General features: G+C 42.3%; 1 long non-coding RNA gene across 6 annotated transcripts; it reads right to left on the reverse strand.

Moving 5' to 3' along the window:
* Positions 1–311: 311 nt before the first annotated feature.
* Positions 312–14664, reverse strand: LOC144022366 (uncharacterized). 6 transcript variants are annotated; one of them, XR_013284313.1, is made up of 5 exons: positions 13542–14664; positions 9065–9648; positions 8329–8462; positions 1459–7796; positions 312–1336 (listed from the first exon to the last, which is right to left on the reverse strand). It is a non-coding gene; the product is annotated as an uncharacterized LOC144022366 (long non-coding RNA). The 6 variants fall into 6 exon arrangements; XR_013284312.1 differs by having other exon boundaries at positions 1459–4758; positions 4852–8462; XR_013284310.1 differs by having other exon boundaries at positions 1459–4356; positions 4632–8462.
* Between the last annotated feature and the right edge of the window lie 4354 nt (positions 14665–19018).

Raw genomic sequence — 19018 nt, forward strand, 5'->3', positions numbered from 1 at the left:
CATGAACCGTCCCGGACAACAGGTGACCAGTCGTTGAACGTGCCACACTACACGGGCGACGCTACGTCAAGACAACCCAAAATCGTTTACGACATGCCCCGTTTGTCCGCGACACGTCGGTCGGGCTAAAATCGGGCTGTTTTCATGTAGTCTGACATCGGCATTACAATAGCGTCACAATACAATGCGATAGGACAAGCCATGAAAAGTGTAGTTTTTGGGGGAGTGTGCAACTGATGCTGTGTTTTTTAATTAACTAAAATGAACTGTGATCAGTCATGTATCGTATGAAATAAAAGAATACATCATGCTGTGGAAATGTTTGTCTTTTTATTATAACACGGATTTTATTTGCACGCACAGCAACATTCATACATATTTTGAAAGGAAAATAATAACTACTGTCAGTACTTGACTAATTATTTCATGAACTAACATACCCATAAGTCTTTACTCACTGTGAATGACAGTGTACATGTTACCCCGGGTTTACACCGGATGCGGTTGCGGTGCGTTCCGGCGACGCAAGCAATTAGATTACATTTATTCGAATGGTGCAGTTTACACCGCTTGCGTGTGCGTTGTGTGTCGACTGCGTCTCAGCTGCGGCGTGCCTCAGCCCTTCCGCAAGGATAGACCCATTTTCTATTTTTGCCGGACGCCGCAGTGGCAGGCCTCCGGCAAATGGCAAGCTAGCACAAAACACATCGAGCGGGACAGGAAGACCGACGCAGTTTCAAAATAAATTTCCGGTTACCTTTCAAGATAAAACACTCGCCAGCTCCTATTTCGCAAGCATGCTAGCAAAACGTGATGTGGGCGTAGACGGGCCTGGAGTTAACGTGCGAGGTGCTCATTCACGGTTTAGACACCAGCGAACATGGACGAGGAGAGGTTTATATTGGAGGTAGAAAGCCACAAAATAAAAGTCCACCTGTCTTTCTGCTTCTCTGTTGAGCACAGACTTTCCGTGTGTTTGTCGTTGTTTTGAATGGCACATGATCGCGCGCGGTCACGCGAGACACGGCGGTAAGTGGTCGGCGACGGAGCTGCCGGACCGCAGCTGTGCGGAGATTGGCTGTGTGGATTGGCCAAAAAATTGACGCGTCCGGAGCACGCAGTCAAGACGCACCGCACCGCGGCCGCACCGCACACGCAACCGGTGTAAACCCGGGGTTACGGATTGTCTGAGGTTGGACCCCGGAACGCAGAGGCAACAAGAAGTAGAAAACCAGTAACAGTTTATTTCGCTGAGTTAGGCAAAATCCCAAAACAAAAAACTCAGGAGGCAGGCAGGGAGAGGGTGGGCTGGCTGCAGAATCTTGATGAAGAAGAGCTATAACAAAAACACAAAGATCCAGGGCAAAAACAGGTAAAAAAAGGCTTCGTGGTCACATAAGGCAAATTGCAAAAAAAAAACAAAAAACAATGCTAAGAGAACTACTGCGTGTTACTAACACGTGGGATGGAATTCTCTGGCACCAGTCTGGGTGCAGACCAAGCTTCTTATTGAGGACTGTTGATGAAGTAATTGAGCCCAGGTGTATCCATTCATGCCAGCCACACGCGCCTGCCTGACCTGCCAAGAGAAAAAAAACAAAGACCTGCCATGCACAGAACCCAATCATAGTACCTCCCCCCCAAGGGACGCCCACTGGCGTCCACCAGGCTTGTCCAGGTGACGAGCATAAAAGTCCCTCAGGAGAGCAGGATCCAAAATAAGGGAAACCCACGAACGCTCCTCCAGCCCATACCCCTCCCAATCCACCAAGAACTGGAAGCCCCTGCCCCTTCGCCGCACATCCAGCAGACGCCGAACAGTGAAGGCAGGGTGGCCGTCGATCACCCGGAGGGGGGGAGCTCGGCCGGAGGGCACAGGCTTGAGGAGTGACACATGGAAAACGGGATGGACATTCAAGGAGGGAGGTAGCCTGAGCCTGACCACACTTGGGTTAATGATGCGCTCAATGACATAAGGGCCAACGTATCTGCGTGCAAGTTTCCGCGAGTCCACCTGGAGTGGGAGGTCATGGGAGGACAACTACACCTCCTGGCCAGGCTGGTTAGCAGGGGCTGGGGTACGCCGGCGATCCGCCAGTCTCTGGTTCCGAGCCGCTGTGCAGGCGAGAGCTGCATGAACCTCACGCCAGACACTGTGGGCATGCCGGAGATTATCCCGCACAGAGGGAACTGCCACGTCGGTCTCCTGGGCTGGGAAAAGTGGGGGGTGGAAGCCATTTAGAGGCCATGAATGGAGACATACCAGTGGCAGAGCAAACCAGAGAGTTGTGGGAATACTCAATCCAGGGAAGGTGAGTTGACCAGGAAACTGGGTTACGAGAGGTCACAACGCAGAGCCGCCTCCAGGTCTTGATTCGCCCACTCGGTCTGGCCGTTTGTTTGGGGGTGGTACCTGATAGGCTGGCCGATGCACCCAACGCCTGACAGAAATCCCTCCAAACACGGGAGGAGAACTGCGGACCCCTGTCTGAAACAATGTCCTGAGGAATACCATGGAGTCTAAAAAACATGGTGAACGAGAAGATTGGCAGTCTTAAGAGCTGAAAGTAATTTTGGTAAAGGAACGAAGTGCACAGCCTTAGAAAAGCGTCAACCATTGTCAATATTGTGTTACCTTCAGACGGAGGCAAACCCGTGACAAAATCCACAGCAATGTACGACCAAGGCCCATGAGGAATGGGGAGGGGGTGAAGAAGGCCAGCTGGGGCAGGTTGAGATGCTTTACTGCGGGCGCAGACTGAGCAGGCGGACACATATTCCTTGGTGTCTGCGTGCATGGATGGCCACCAGAAGCGCTGCTCAAGGAGAGCCAGGGTACGGTGAACACCTGGATGGCAAGACACTCTGGAACCATGTCCCCACTGAAGCACAGAGGACCGGGCCGGTGGTAGCACGAACAAGCGATCTGTTGGACAGACCTCAGGAGCTGGATGGTTTTCAAGGGCCTCCGTGACCACCCTTTCGACTTCCCACTGGGCTGCTCCTACCACACAGGAGGAAGGCAGGATAGTCTCCTCTGCGGGCTCCTTGGCTGGAGGTGCGAACTGACGTGAAAGTGCATCAGGCTTGACATTCCTTGAACCAGGCCGGTAGGTTAGCAAGAAGTTAAATCGGCCAAGGAACAGAGCTCACAGAGCCTGGCGTGAGTTGAGTCTGCGGGCAGAACGGAGGTAAGACAAGTTCTTATGGTCAGTCCATACCACAAATTGGTGAGAATCCCCCTCCAACCAGTGCCTCCATTATTCAAGCGCCAGAACCACCGCTAGTAGCTCTCTGTTCCCCACATCGTAGTTCCTTTCTGCTGGGGATAGCCGGCGCAAGAAGAAAGCACAGGGGTGCATCTTTTGGTCCGAACTGGAGCGTTGAGAGCAATGCCCCCACCCCGGTGTCCGAGGCGTCCACTTCCACCACAAATTGCACTGCAGGATCAGGATGAGACAGGACCAGAGCAGAGGAAAACAAGCACTTCAACTTCACAAATGCTGCCTCAGCTTCAGGAGACCATGCAAAGGGAACTTTGGTGGATGTAAGCTTAGTCATTGGCGTGGCTACTTTGCTATAGTTGCGAATGAATCTGCAATAGAAGTTAGCAAACCCTAGAAATCTCTGCAGTTCTTTTCGGTTTGTAGGAGTGGGCCATTCAGCCACTGCCTGAACCTTGGCAGGGTCGGATCTGATTTGCCCCCTCTCTACTATGACACCTAGGAAGCTAATGGATGAGACATGAAATTCACACTTTTCGCCTTTGACGTACAGTCTGTTTTCTAACAGTCGCTGTAACACAAGTCTAACATGCCGGATATGCTGTTCGAGTGCGGGGAAAAATGAGAATGTCATCAAGATAAACACGAACCGGTCAAGCATGTCTCGTAGGACATCATTGATGAGAGCCTGAAAAACAGCAGGTGCATTTGTGAGCCCAAAAAGCATGACCAGGTACTCGAAGTGTCCAAGAGGAGTGTTGAAAGCAGTTTTCCACTCATCCCCCTCCTTTATTCTAACCGTTGTAGGCGTTGCAGAGGTCCAGCTTCGTAAAGATGGTTGCTTGGTGGAGGGGGCCAAAGGCTGAGTCAATGAGTGGAAGGGGATATTCGTTCCTCAGAGTTATGTTATTCACACCCCTGTAATCAATATAGGGGTGAAGAGTCTTATACTTTTTATCAACAACAAAACAATCCTACCCCCATGGAGGACGGCGAAGGACGGATGAGTCCAGCAGCAAGGGAGTCAGCAATATAAACTTCCATGGTCTCCCTTTCAGGCCTGGAAAGGGTAAACATCTTGCTGGAAGGATAGGGAGCGCCAGGGAGCAAGTCAATAGCACAGTCGTACGTTCTGTGAGGTGGGAGAGATGAAGCACGATCCTTGTTAAAGACCTCCTTGAGGTCATGATACTCTGTAGGAACCAAGCTTAGGTCAACCGGCAGGGGTGTAATTGATGCAGGAGTGACAGAAGTAGGGACGGCTGAGTGCAAGCAGTGAGAGTGACAAAACAGGCTCCAGTTAACTATAGTTGAGATGGACCAGTTAATGTGTGGATTGTGGAGCTTTAACCATGGGAGTCCTAGTACTACTGCAGAGGCAGGTGATGAGATGTACAGTGAGATTACCTCATGATGGTTACCAGAGAGCAATAGAGACAAGGGGGCAGTATGATGAGTGATATTATAGAGAAGCCGTCCATCTAGGGCGAACACATCCTTGGGTTCACTGAGGGGTTCCGAGGGCAAGTTGGAGCTGACAACAAAAGAATAGTCAATGAAATTGTCATCTGCACCGCTGTCCACTAGTACTTGCAGAGAATTGACACTTTCTGCCAGGACACATTACCTTTAAGATGCATGCGATTCAGGGAGGGTGACTCCATAGAAGTATGGCTCACCAGTGCCCCTTCCTTTAACTGATGAGGCCGCTCTTTTATGGTCAGTCCATACCACAAATTGGTGAGAATCCCCCTCCAACCAGTGCCTCCATTATTCAAGCGCCAGAACCACCGCTAGTAGCTCTCTGTTCCCCACATCGTAGTTCCTTTCTGCTGGGGATAGCCGGCGCAAGAAGAAAGCACAGGGGTGCATCTTTTGGGGACATTGCATTCTGAGGTGGCCAGTGTAGGGGAGGAATGCTAATAGTTTACTGGTTCAGGTGAGCGAGCTGTCTTCACACCGGTGTGTTGGCCAAACACCACTTGAGGCCGACTCAGAGCAAGGTTCCGAATAATACTCCACACAAGGGTTGACTTTCTTTGATTTACTCCCAATTAAATGATTCGATTCAGTTCAATGGGTACAATATTTCTTCCATCTTCACATATATATTCTTCGTTTTCTGTCTCTATGGGTGTATGTGTGCAGTGTAAGAGAGAGTATGTGTGTGTGTGTGTGTGTGGTTTCCTAAACTTTTTGAAAATGGCTGCTGATTTTATTGCAATGCCTCTTACAGTACTTTTTAATCGATCAATTGAAAACAAAGTAATCCCTGCAGTATGGAAGTCAGCTTTTGTGGTTCCTCTCTTAAAAGGAGGTGACCCAGCTGTTTTAACAAACTACAGACCAATATCAAACTTGTGTGTCTTATCTAAAATTTTTGAATCTCTTGTGTGTGATCAACTTAAAGAGTTTCTCTATCAAATGAACTGCTCTCAAATTTGCAATCAGGCTTTAGGAAAAAGCACAGCACAATGACTGCTGCTACAAAGTGGTTAATGATATACTTGTTGCTCTTGATAAAAAGCAATACTGTGCTGCACTTTTTATTGATCTGTCAAGGCATTTGACACTGTGGACCACACAGTTTTAAAGCAAAGGCTCATCAGTCTTGGTCTGTCAGATGATGTAGTCTCGTGGTTCACAAATTATTTGAGTGACAGGACCCAATGTATTAAACATGATGGTTTATGTTCTGAATTCTTGAGTGTTCACAAAGGGCAGGGCAGGGCTCTGTGCTCGGACCCCTCCTGTTCATTATGTACATTAATGATCTGGGACAAAGCGTGTTGGACGCCAATATGCATTTTTATGCTGATGACACAATAATTTACTCCTTTGGCTCATGCTCAGCTGCTGCTGTTGCTTCGTTGCAGAAAGCTTTTAATGTTGTGCAGCACACACTTCTGCAACTAAAACTAGTCCTTAATGCGGACAAAACTAAACTGATGTTGTTTTCAAATTCCAGGAAAAGCCCACAATTTCCCCCCAAAGTGTCCACTCTGGAGGGAAATGAAATAGAGGTGGTTCATACATATAAGTATCTTGGTATTTTGCTTGACGACACTTTGACTTTTAAACCCCATGTTGAGAACCTCGTGAAGAAACTAAAACTAAAACTGGGTTTCTTATTTCGGAATAAATGTTGTTTTTCTTTTGAGGTCAAAAAGCGTCTTGTCACTGCAACTTTTTTATCTGTTTTAGATTATGGGGATGTGTTGTATATGAATGCTTCAGCTCAGTGTTTGAGTAAGATTGACTCTGTATATCATGCTGCTTTGAGGTTTGTTACAAATTGTAGAGCCTTGACCCATCACTGTGAACTGTACTCTCGAGTGGGATGGCCTCCTTTGTCCACCAGGAGGTTGACTCACTGGTACATTTTTATTTACAAGGCTATGCTTGGACTGCTGCCCTCTTATATTTGTAATTTAATCACATTGAAAAGTGTTGATTCTTATGCTTTGCGTTCCAATGATCTTTTGTTGCTCTCTGTTCCATTTGCCCGCACTGAGCTGGGGAAAAAGGCTTTTGTTTTCTCTGCCCCTTCTGCATGGAACATGTTGCAAAAGGACTGGAAACTAACGGAACTTGTTTCATTGAACGATTTTAGATCCAGATTAAGAGCACTTGAGACGGCCTCATTGATTTGTAACTGTTTTATATAATTTTTATGTGATTGCAAGTGAAACTTTTATTTGTAACTGTAATGAAAACTGTTTTGCTGCCTCTTGGCCAGGACTCCCTTGAAAAAGAGGTTCTTAATCTCAACGGGACTATCCTGGTTAAATAAAGGTTAAATAAAAAAATAAAAAGAAAGACAGAAAATAAGCCAATAAGTAAATGTATAAAACGTTGGTTAAAGCATTCACACTAAACAAAGCAAATTAAATTAGTGCAGTTAAGCTAGCGACATTTAGAACATGACTTCCGGTACGCGCTCTTATTGTGAAACAAATGGTATAACACTTCCGGCCTCGGGCTTAGCAGCGTAACATCAACTCACGAACGCCACGTGGCAACGCGCGGATGAGGAAACGCCGCCCGAACACTCGTAACAAACATCTTAGAAAAACAAGCTATGGTTAATTCTAGCAAGAAGTTCACGGACAAGAAACAAGAACAAGACCCACCAGTCATCGACGCACACCACTGGACCAACTCACGACACGGCACACACGCGAGCGCCAGACTTCCTGCTATCGCTGCTGGCGAAGACTGACTGCGGTAAACGGCCACACGCACGAGCGCGAGGACAAGCTATGTCACGTGAACTTACCCTCCAATGAATAGAGACGCCTAATTATGCAAATTAGTATTAGTGTCCATTACGAGGTTAACAACATTGAACATATCAGACCCAAGGAATAGATTACATTGTAGCCTTTTCTACAGCCAGCCTGGCCACAGTAGAAACAGAGCCCTTGTTGGAAATGGTGTTGACGCTCTTCAGGTGTTCGCTTAATCCTCCCAAGCTGCATGGGTTCCTCAGTGCTGGGGCTGGAAGGTGTCAGTGGTGGAGGAGTTCCAGAAGGAGGTTGCAGAAGGGACGGAAGCTGCTGCCGTAGAGACCTGGGCCGAAAAGGATTAACAGGGACACTCTGCCTAGCTGCTCTTTCCCTGCGTCCCTCACGGAGGCGGTTGTCTAAGCGAGTAGCCAAGGAGATTAATTCTTCTAAGGATGACGTCTCATCACAAGCAGCCAACTCATCCTTCAACTCCTCACTTAAACCCCGTAGAAAAACTCCTTGTAATGCAGACTCGTTCCAACCGCTCTCTGCTGCAAGAATGCGGAAATCAAAAGAGTACGTGGAGACAGGGTTCGAACCCTGACGTAGACAAAGGAGCCTATTGCTGGCCTCCTTTCCTTTAAGCGGATGGTCAAAAGACCTTGAGCATTTCGGCAGTAAACAATTTGTAATCACTACAAACTGACGAATTTGATTTGGCCAAGGCTACAGCCCAAGCTGATGCTTTCTCGGACAACAAACTCATAATAAACGATATTTTGGAACCATCAGTGGCGTAAGTAGAGGGCTGCTGATTAAACACAAGTGAACACTGGTGAATAAACTCGCTGCATGACCCTGAAATACCTGGGTACCTGTCAGGGGTTGGTATGAAAGGTTCCCGGGAATGGGTGGGCTAGGTTGCTGGAGGAACCGGAACGGGAGCAGCCGGAGCCTGGAGGCAGGCAGGGAGAGGGTGGGCTGGCCGCAGAATCTTGATGAAGAAGAGCTATAACAAAAACACAAAGAGTGATGGCAAAATGAAGCCCCATAAAGCAGTGAAGTCCTGCAGTGAAATGCTTCACACAGACGTAGGGGCTCCAAGATGATTCATTTCCTCGACTACGCCATCATGTGGACAGAAAAATGTATAACATGCTTGGTGCATGCAATAAAATGGTGAGGTGTAAATCATGCTCTAAATACAAAAGAATATATATTTGAAGAGTGTTTTAACATGAATTGTTCTGTGTTACTTTGTCTATGATTGTGCTTATGCAACAAGTGAAAATGTGAAACGAGGTAAAATAAAGAGCTTATTCATTTTTATTTAAAAACATTTTTTCCAAAGTTTTTGGACTCAGGCGGGTTTTTTTTTTTCAGAGAATTTCACCTGCTTTGGAAAAAAAAAAACTCTTTCACATGGTACTGATGAAGCAGGGGTGCATCGATATGAGATAGCAAGTTTGTATAGAATTGGACACGTATATTTCTGTGATTCCCAGTACTGAAGGGGACTTTCCACTTTCAACAGAAAAATGTGAATTTTATGTGTTGCCACATTTTACTTTATTTTATTACTGGAATCGTACCGTAATTGCAGTGCATTACCTTCTGAGGTGAGATCTGCTCAAAGTGCTCCCAAACAAGGGAAAATCTCCTCTTTCTTGCTGGTTCCATCGCAAAAAGAAGCTCGTCAAATCGAATTCCAAAAGCAAAAAAAAAGTAGCGCAATAAGGGACCCGAAAACATAAAAAGTGAAGGAGAATCCATAGCGTTTCTTTGCCGCTTTTATTTCGAACTACCCTCAAACCTAGCGAATCATTTCCTGAATCAGTCACGTGGTACACCTGCTTCGTGGGGCTTTAAACGTCACCACGTACGTCATCAACACACGCATTGACTCGCCGTTCATGAACCACTCATCTACATTACTCGGCACACGCTTCAGGGATTCGACCCGAGAAGCACATCACTAACAAAGGTCCAGGGGAAAAACAGGTCAAAAAAGGCTTCGTGGTCACATAAGGCAAATTACAAAAAAACACGAAGAGAACTACTGCGTGTTACTAACACATGGGATGGAATTCTCTGGCACCAGCCTGGGTGCAGAGCAAGCTTCTTATTGAGGATGGTTGATGAAGTAATTGAGCCAAGGTGTTTCCATTCATGCCAGCCACACCCGCCTGTCTGACCTGCCAAGAGAAAAAAACAAACAAAGACCTGCCATGCACAGAACCCAATCATGACAGTACATCAGGGGTGTCCAAACTTTTTCATTTGATGACCACATACAGAAAATCAGAAGGACGCAAGGGCCACATAATGTTATGAAGAGAAATTGTGTTTAGTCCTAAAAATTGTACAAATAATTTATTTGTGCTTTTGCATATTTAGAAAAATGCTACAGTATATAAACCAATTTATTTGTAATATGGCAGTAGGGTTATTATAGTTTGGGAATTTAGTTAGTTTTTTTTTTTTTTAGTTTTCAGGGTGGTTCTGTTAGTTTTTATTAGTTTAGTTCTTTAAAAAAATGCTTAGTTTTGGTTTAGTTTGTTAGTTTCAGTCTTAGTATTAGTTAAAAAAAAAAGTGTGTATTACTTGTGCGCAATATTTACAAAAAAACATCTGAAGCTGCTTTTCTATTGGCTGCTGCTAGATGACGTCACTTCTGTGTGACATACTTTCAAATGTCATTATTCTGGTTTAAATAAAAATAAATCTACTAAAAATCATATTTAAAATCATCCCCAAAGGCTCATGCATTAAATTAATTGCCAAAGACTAAAACGAAGGACATGTTTGCTATAATTAACCGCTGCGAGGTCCCTCTTGTTTTTGTAAGAATTATTATTATTAGGGCCCAAGCAGCGACCGCTACGAGGTCCCTATTGTTTTTGTAAAAAATATTATTATTATTATTATTATTATTATTCGATCGCGATTTTGGGGACCTAAACATTCACGAAAACTCACCGAACTTTGCACACTCTTCGGGCCCGGCGAAAAATTTGATACTATGAAGTCGTCATAACAACGCGACTCGATAGCGCCCCCTAGCGTAGAAAAATAAAAACCATTTACAGGGAGCATACTTTTTTATCGTCATAACAACGCGACTCGATAGCGCCCCCTAGCGTAGAAAAATTAAAACCATTTACAGGGAGCATACTTTTTTCCACTTCTCCTACACGTTTCATCCGACTGACTTCAGACTTGACCTGGACCATGTCAAGACCTGAGCTAACGACAGTGGGAAAAATCTTGACTTTTCGGAAAACTATATGATGAGGGCGGAGCATCAAATTTTGTGTTTCGCAATGAAAAAGGATATGCTTAATAACTCCCCGGTACATGCTCCAAAAAATCCTAAACTTGAAATGTATATTTATAGGCCGTGGGGTGAACCCCAAAAAAGTGCCTAGAAAATGAGTTTCGCTCCACTGTCTGGGCACTACTTGTTCAATGCATTTTTTGATAGATAATACCCTTCTGAACTTTGGGTTAAAAGTTCACCCAATGTTTTCCTGCCCCAATTTTGTCACAAGCCAGAAATGCATATATAGGTAAATAACAAAAAACGAAAATCTTGTGCTGCAGTTTTTGGTTGTAAAACGTCTTACATTAAATTTGGCAACAGAAAATCATTCCCAGATGTTATAAATACATGTACCTAACATCAGAAACAAGTATTGGTGGTTTGGTGCAATCATGTGAATTTAGATAATTAAATATATTAAATTTGTGCCAAAAAAACGCTTCAACTAGAAGTGAAACCAGCACACGGATGTTACATTTAGCTATGTTTATGTTTCATATATGAAAACAATTCACAACCTATTACGTAATGAAAGGTACACAAGAAGCAGCATACATCGGCCAAAAATACTACCATGCACCACAAACCTGGAACAAGGCAAAATGGACTAGATGGAAATAGATGCATTCAGAGCCCAGATTATTATAACATATAGAATATTTATTAAAGTATCAGATTGTGTCATCACAGCATGTCATTTATACCCCCCACCCCCTACCCAAAAAATATTAATAAAAAAATAATAATAATAAAATAAAAATCAAATGTGCATTTACAATAAAACCTTTGGAACTTCATTGGAACAGCTCTCTTTTTTTTTGGCAGACCAATTTAACAAAGGTCTGTGTTGTGGAAAAATGGAATACAGACATTTTTATTTTTGCTTGAAAAGTGTTAAAATGGAGAGTTAACATCTTGATAATGAAACAAACAAAATGGCAGATTTTACATAGATTTTACAGCCCTGCATTTTAAAGTGTCCTCGTATGCCCTGTGATTTTCCAACCTGATGTTGTACCAGCTATGTGTTAGTGTCACTTTCTTGGCTTACATCAGTAGACTCAGTAGTTGATGTATCTGATGAGGGAGGTACCCTGTCTAAAAGTTTGTCAGTTGTTGATAATGTCTCTACAAAAACCATTTCAGAGTTGTTGCTGGAAAGGGGTGTGAAAAACCAGCTGGGGGAAATCACACCTCAATCTTCGTTTCAGTATATCCTGCCTGAAATAGAAAATTGAAGGGAAAGATGAGCACAAGATACACATATTCACATCAGACTAGGGCTGCTCTATTATGGAAAAAAATAATCATCACAATTATTTTGGTAATAATTGAAATCAAGATTATTCTAAACAATTATATTTTGTTCAAATCAAGAAAATATTTAAACATTTGAAAATAAGACAATTACAATCATATGAAACTATAATTATGTAAGTTGTTTTTGGATCCAACAAAATTTATAATATATTATTATTATTATTATTATTATGACGTTAGCAAAAATTTGAAGTTGGGGTGCAGTGTGTGTGCAGTAAGCTAGTTTTGACATGGGTGTGTGGTAAAATAACTCGTGTGGGCGTGCCACAACTCAAAATTAGTATTATTAGTGCTGCAGCTATCGAATATTTTGGTATTTGGATATCCTACTGAAAATTCTAGTGAATAATCGTATATTTGGATAGAAATACAAATATACCTATAGGCCTATATACTTTCTTGGTCAAAGAACAATTATAAATACAGAAGACAAAAAAACACATTTGCATGTAATAATTAACAACCAACTGGTTTTCATTTTTAGTGAATCAATGTTATTTATTTATTTATTTTTAACTTAAATTGAGCTTGTCACAAACTATTTTTCTCTGAAACAGTGAGATTTTAGACAAATCTCTCCCCATAGATTTCATAAATGTGTTTCAATGATTTATATGTTACCTGTAGTCTGAAGCATCAAGATCCCCGTGTTTATTAACACTGTTCACAAACCCCTTAGCTTGTCCATTCTCATCACATCTTTGTCAACTATAATCTTTTGACGGATTACTTGTTCATAAAAAGAATTTGTAGCTCTCAGCATTGGGTTGTCTAAAACACACACACACTCACTTAATATGTGCAGAGTCATGCTTTCTAATTAATGCTGCCTCGAAATGTAAACAGAATACAAGTGACATATTGCTGACCAATGCTTTACTTTTGAAATGTGTAATTTTAGCAAAGTGACAATGAAATAGTGCAATGTAACAACTCACATTTGTTCGTCCCTGGTTGCTGTTTCTGTTGCTGTTGACTTTAAGAACCTTGTGTAATCTCTGAAACAAAACTGCACCTCCATTGTGACACAGTCTTTTGTCTTGAATATGCAGAAGAATGAAACAGTCTTTCTTCATCTCAGCGGCCTGCAGCAACCAACCCGCCTTTAGACAAAAAAGAATTACATTATAAGTGTTATTGTCACATCACCTCTTTACAGTATATGCACATCACAGATTTAAGTAAAGTAAAGTGTTTGTTGAGGTTGATGAGAGAGAGTTTGGGGAAAAGGGAGTGTGTAGCTGTGACTATATTATGACTCTGATGGGCACAGGTAACTCGAGTTTGGTAACAACTGTTGGATTCACTCGATAAATCATTCAGCAGCTCGCCTTTTTAATAAACTATAGCCTTAAAACTTAACCTAGCAAAAAATTATTTTCACCCCTATACTAAATATCGGTCACATTAATAACAGAAATGGGCACGCGTGTGTGTAGCACATACCTGCTGACAATGTTTCTGCTTTGGCGAGATGATCCCTCTTCCGTGTGCCTTCCAATCCCAGACGAGTATACTTTGAAGTTTATTTTTACAAATGATGCAGATGGCTGGAAGAACGGGGCCAGCTGAAGCGATGGGCAAACCTGAACGGGAACGAAGTTTTTTCACTACTTTCTTTCTAACTTTTTTTCTCCTTTCGCTCTCCGACGTTGTGGTCGCCATTTTTGTTATGCGGTTGCTATGGTGAGGAGAAAGCAGCAGCTACCTGATTGGCTCATGTGACCTAAATCACACCACTACCGACCTAATGGCACTACGCCCACACCAGAGATCACTGCGCCTCATCGCAAAATAGTGCCGGGGTTTCACCACCGAAAACACAAAATTGGCGGGTTTTCACAGGGTGAACTCCACGGATTCTTACTTACTACTGATAAATCTATTTTATGAAGTAAAGATTATTTAGTGCCCCTGGTAGTGGAGCGAAACTGAACGAAAATGTGTGTGACCTGACGGCCTAATAGCCTTAAAACTTAACCTAGCAAAAAATTATTTTCAGCCCTATACTAAATATCGGTCACATTAATAACAGAAATGGGCACGCGTGTGTGTAACACATACCTGCTGACAATGTTTCTGCTTTGGCGAGATGATCCCTCTTCCGTGTGCCTTCCAATCCCAGACGAGTATACTTTGAAGTTTATTTTTACAAATGATGCAGATGGCTGGAAGAACGGGGCCAGCTGAAGCGATGGGCAAACCTGAACGGGAACGAAGTTTTTTCACTACTTTCTTTCTAACTTTTTTTCTCCTTTCGCTCTCCGACGTTGTGGTCGCCATTTTTGTTATGCGGTTGCTATGGTGAGGAGAAAGCAGCAGCTACCTGATTGGCTCATGTGACCTAAATCACACCACTACCGACCTAATGGCACTACGCCCACACCAGAGATCACTGCGCCTCATCGCAAAATAGTGCCGGGGTTTCACCACCGAAAACACAAAATTGGCGGGTTTTCACAGGGTGAACTCCACGGATTCTTACTTACTACTGATAAATCTATTTTATGAAGTAAAGATTATTTAGTGCCCCTGGTAGTGGAGCGAAACTGAACGAAAACGTGTGTGACCTGACGGCCTATTATAGTCAAGGCCTGAAGGTATCTCTATGACAAACTTCAGTTATAAATACAGCGCCACCTAGTCCTTGAGGCAAAAAAAATAAGCCTCACTTACGGTATTTTTACAAAAATTGTAAACTCATTGTAAGTGTGATAACTAAGTCATTTAGGAATATTCTTTTACTTTCCACCACTCAATATGTTCACTGGCATCAGACCGATTCAAGCATATGTACTTTTTTTATTTAGTTTCATTTTTTTTTATCGCCTCTATGGACAATAAAAGCAACATTGTGCAATGAGTACGAGCGATGATGTGTATATGTACTTTTGCAAAAAATACCAATCAGGGCAACTCATTGCCTAAAAATAAAAAAAAAGACGCTGATTTTTGCAGATCTTAACAATCACCAAAAACCATTGAGCTTGACACACTCATCACACCTGGCAAAAAATAAAAAATAAAAAAATCCACATAATGGTTTATCATGCCATTTTCAAAGAAATTCTGCTTCCAATGTGCCAGTCCCCCAACGTGCAAGTACCCCAACGTGGCCCGGGCTGCGAGGGCCCTTTATAGCTGCTCGCAGCTCTAGTTATAGTTAGTTTTTATAACATAAAATGTAGTTTCAGTTAGTTTAAAAAGCATTTTTGTTTTTATTTTATTTCGGTAACAATATAACAGTATTGTTTTTTGAATTTTCGTTTTCGTTTTTTCATTAGTTTTAGTTAACTAAAATAATCTTTAATGGTACCTATTTTTCGATACCCTCCCTTCTTACTTTGACCATGTCCAAACATTTTTGTTTTATTTTATTTGAACTGAGTCAAATGCCATTTTTAGCATATGTCGCGGGCCACTGAAAAATGGACGGTGGGCCACAAATGGTGCCCCCCGGGCCGTAGTTCGGACACCATTGGTGTACATCAACAGCACACTAAGCTCATGTAAAAGGTCAACACATCAGGAAAGTTTGGAGATTTTGGTTTTGCACATTTTTTTTTATATAAAATAATCTGATAATGCTACACTAAAATAATCTCAGTTCCAGAGCAGAAGGCAACATTTGGGAAAGCTGCCACTGCCATATCTTATCAGGCACGTCCTCCAGTGAAGTAACATCATTTGGTGCATTGGCTCGGAAACGTCCTGATTTGCAGTCCTTATCTAAAGACCAGTCGCCCATGATGCCACTCTTCAGATGAAATATTTCTGACAAAAAAAAAACAAGAGAGGTGTTAAAATATTGCTCTTACGTTAGCAGTGTTGCCGGTAACGCGTTACGTAACGCGTTACTAAAAAAAAAATTGCTTTCCAAAGTAACTAGTAGTCTAAAGCGTTACTTTATTCTACAAAGTAGTCTGATTAAAGTTACTGTCCAGAAATTCAATGCGTTACTCCACATTTTCATGAAGAAGGCAAAATATCTCACTGTTGTAACAGTCACAAACAACTGCCGCTAACTACGAAGATGAGGCAGAAGTCATTGATCACCACACTGAATTCAGCCATGGTCTGGTCGTGAATGGTTTGCACATTCAAAACAAAAGTGATGATACTTTTACTACTAGTTTATTAACCAACAGGCACACAACGCAACAAAAAAAGTGTACATTATGGACCATAAAAGTGGTAAAAAAAATAATTTCTTTCCATCCTCAACTGGTCCGTGAATCATTATGGGATGAGGTTGTCTCCGCCCTCTCGCCAGGGGAGTGACGTCAGACAAGTCACGTTTTCAGCATGCACGAGTCGACTCAAGTGTACACACTGGAATAGCGGAACAAACAAACAATAGAGGAATTAAGGGGATTTTCATTTTCAACCTGGATAGATTTTATTTTTTGTTTTATAAAAAGTATTTACGTTACAAGAAGTCAAGAGAGACTGCCTATTTTGTTTTTCATAAAAAAACAACAACTTTATTTTCATGTTAAAAATGCACTTTCAATAAAGTATTTGGAACTCCGTTTCTACCGCATTATTTTTATGTTGAGATGGTGTTATCGGCAGCTGCTGAAAGTAACTAAAAAAGTAAATTTTAATTACTTTTAAAATCAAGTAATCAGTAGCGCAATTTAGTTACTTTTCAAACCAAGTAATCAGTAAAGTAACTAAGTTACTTTTTCAAGGTAACTGTGGCAACACTGTACGTTAGTCTAGTTTGTCATTAACACTACCACTTTTTCTCAACTTGATGAGCAGTTGACAAACTTCATGCAGACTGGGTACCCATTACCCACAGCCGCTAAACTTCCAGCATCTGTACAACTGGATGCCTTTCAACCTGCCACAGGAATTGTAAACTAAGAATAAAGTTGTTGACGCATTTGAAATATATAAATGCCATGTAAAATGTTTCTTATCTTTTTTACATAAACTGGACTGATGTAAGTACTACCTCAACATCCATCCATCCATTTTGTTAACCGCTTGCTCCTCACAAGGGTCGCGGGGTGCTGGAGCCTATCTCAGCTGGTGTTGGGCAGTAGGTGGGGTATGCCCTGAACTGGTTGCTAGCCAATCGCAGAATACCTCAACATACAAGTTCAAATTCCAAGTAACATTCACTCAAAAAATAACCACTGACAGGAATATAGACAGTGACGTGCAGTGAGCTCGAGGCTCTAGGCAGGCAGTCGTAAATTGAAACATACACACCAATTACAAATGTGTGTGTCGGCAGGCGAGTGTACAACATATCCTAGGGTGACCCTATTATAATCCGGGGTGGGGGGGAGGGGGGTCTGGACACTTAGGCCTAACTAATATACTTAAAAATGATACTGTTTACTCCAAGATGCTATACATTCAAACTATTTTAATGCATGACTCCTCTGTATTGTTAGAAACAAAAAATACTTGACCACAATTATGACACAATGTTTTAAGCGCATTTTTTGCTCCGCGAACAAATTGGGATGCGCAAGCTTCGTGCCCTTCGCCTCCCGTGAGGCAGCTCATCACTTCTCCACTCAGCTAAAACTCTGAGCCACCGTTACAGCAGAGGACAATATTTGAACGCTAACTGATGTACGCAAATGTGGGTCTGCCCGTCACAATAAACACGGTGCAGTTCACTCCGCCTCCCATTTGCCGCACAACCAAAACCGGACAATTTCATTCATTAATAAAAACCCGTCCGGACGCACGGAAAAGATGTAATAAAGTGGACATCTCCAGTAAAACAGTCTAATTCTTGAAAAATCAAGCTAGCAATAGCAATGTCAAACATCATGTAAAGTGAAACCATCCACAAAGCCAGTATTTCCTTTTGTAGCATTCTTTGTGAAAAGTACGAATAATTCTCTTTCCCTTACTTTGCTGAAGATCTAAGCTAAGGCGTTGGTCTCCCATCCTTCAAAAGATAAGTTTTTTCCTCAAAAGAAAGGCGTGAAAATAGCTTTATATTTTCCAGAGTGGCGTCATCTTACCGGCGTACTGTGCACTAAGTGTGTTTTGAATTCACGAATGCAACGTACGAACGTATGTTCGCATAGGAATAATACAGCTACGTAAAAAGGCTGGGTAGCAGTTTCCTATTTGCGTAAAGGACTTTTCTACTGGGAAACTGACTACGCATGCGTGAACACACATCGCTACTCAGAAAGGGTTGCTGGAGGCATCGGAGGCGTGTGCCTTCAGCAGGAGAATTTTGCAGCATTTTTGCCTGCAGGCCAGAAGAAATCGTGAGTCCTTTTTAACTGAGCTATGAAAATCGCCAGATGTTGTCACTTTCAAATCTATAGAGGTAGCGTAGGCTATGTGAAATGCAAAAATAATTTAAATTAATAGAAGAAGCTAATTCATTTTCATTTCATTTCAGCCTTGGTCAGGCACTGCCTACCATGCCTGCCCTGACCGCACGTCACTGATTATAGAATGTACATCTATGAGAATTATACTTTGCAATGCATAAAGCTGTTGCACAAACACAATAAGGAACATGTTTAATTCAAAAGTATAAACATGACATCAATGACTCTTCAACAACTGTCATACATATAAGACTGTCTTATATAACGCAGTAACCATAACCAACTTTTTTTTTTAAACTTAATTATTGAATATTATTAGTCTTTGGTTCTAAGGAGTTTTTCCACTTCTTCCCACTGCATGAGAGACAGAGTGAAGCAGCATAAAATATTACTCTCCCGTGAAAACTGTTTCACAATGTACTAATTCTGTCACAGGTATTTACAATAAGACTTAGAGTATCCAGGTATGTATGCATGCATTATTGTTGTTTATTAGACGATATAGCCATACACCTGTCTTTTTTTCTTTTTCTGAGCACTCAGTATTGTTCATTCGGCAGTCTTACCGATTTAACATGTAGCGATAATTGGGTCGTCTTTTAG

Source organism: Festucalex cinctus, chromosome 7, assembly GCF_051991245.1.
Source record: "Festucalex cinctus isolate MCC-2025b chromosome 7, RoL_Fcin_1.0, whole genome shotgun sequence".
Taxonomy (NCBI): domain Eukaryota; kingdom Metazoa; phylum Chordata; class Actinopteri; order Syngnathiformes; family Syngnathidae; genus Festucalex; species Festucalex cinctus.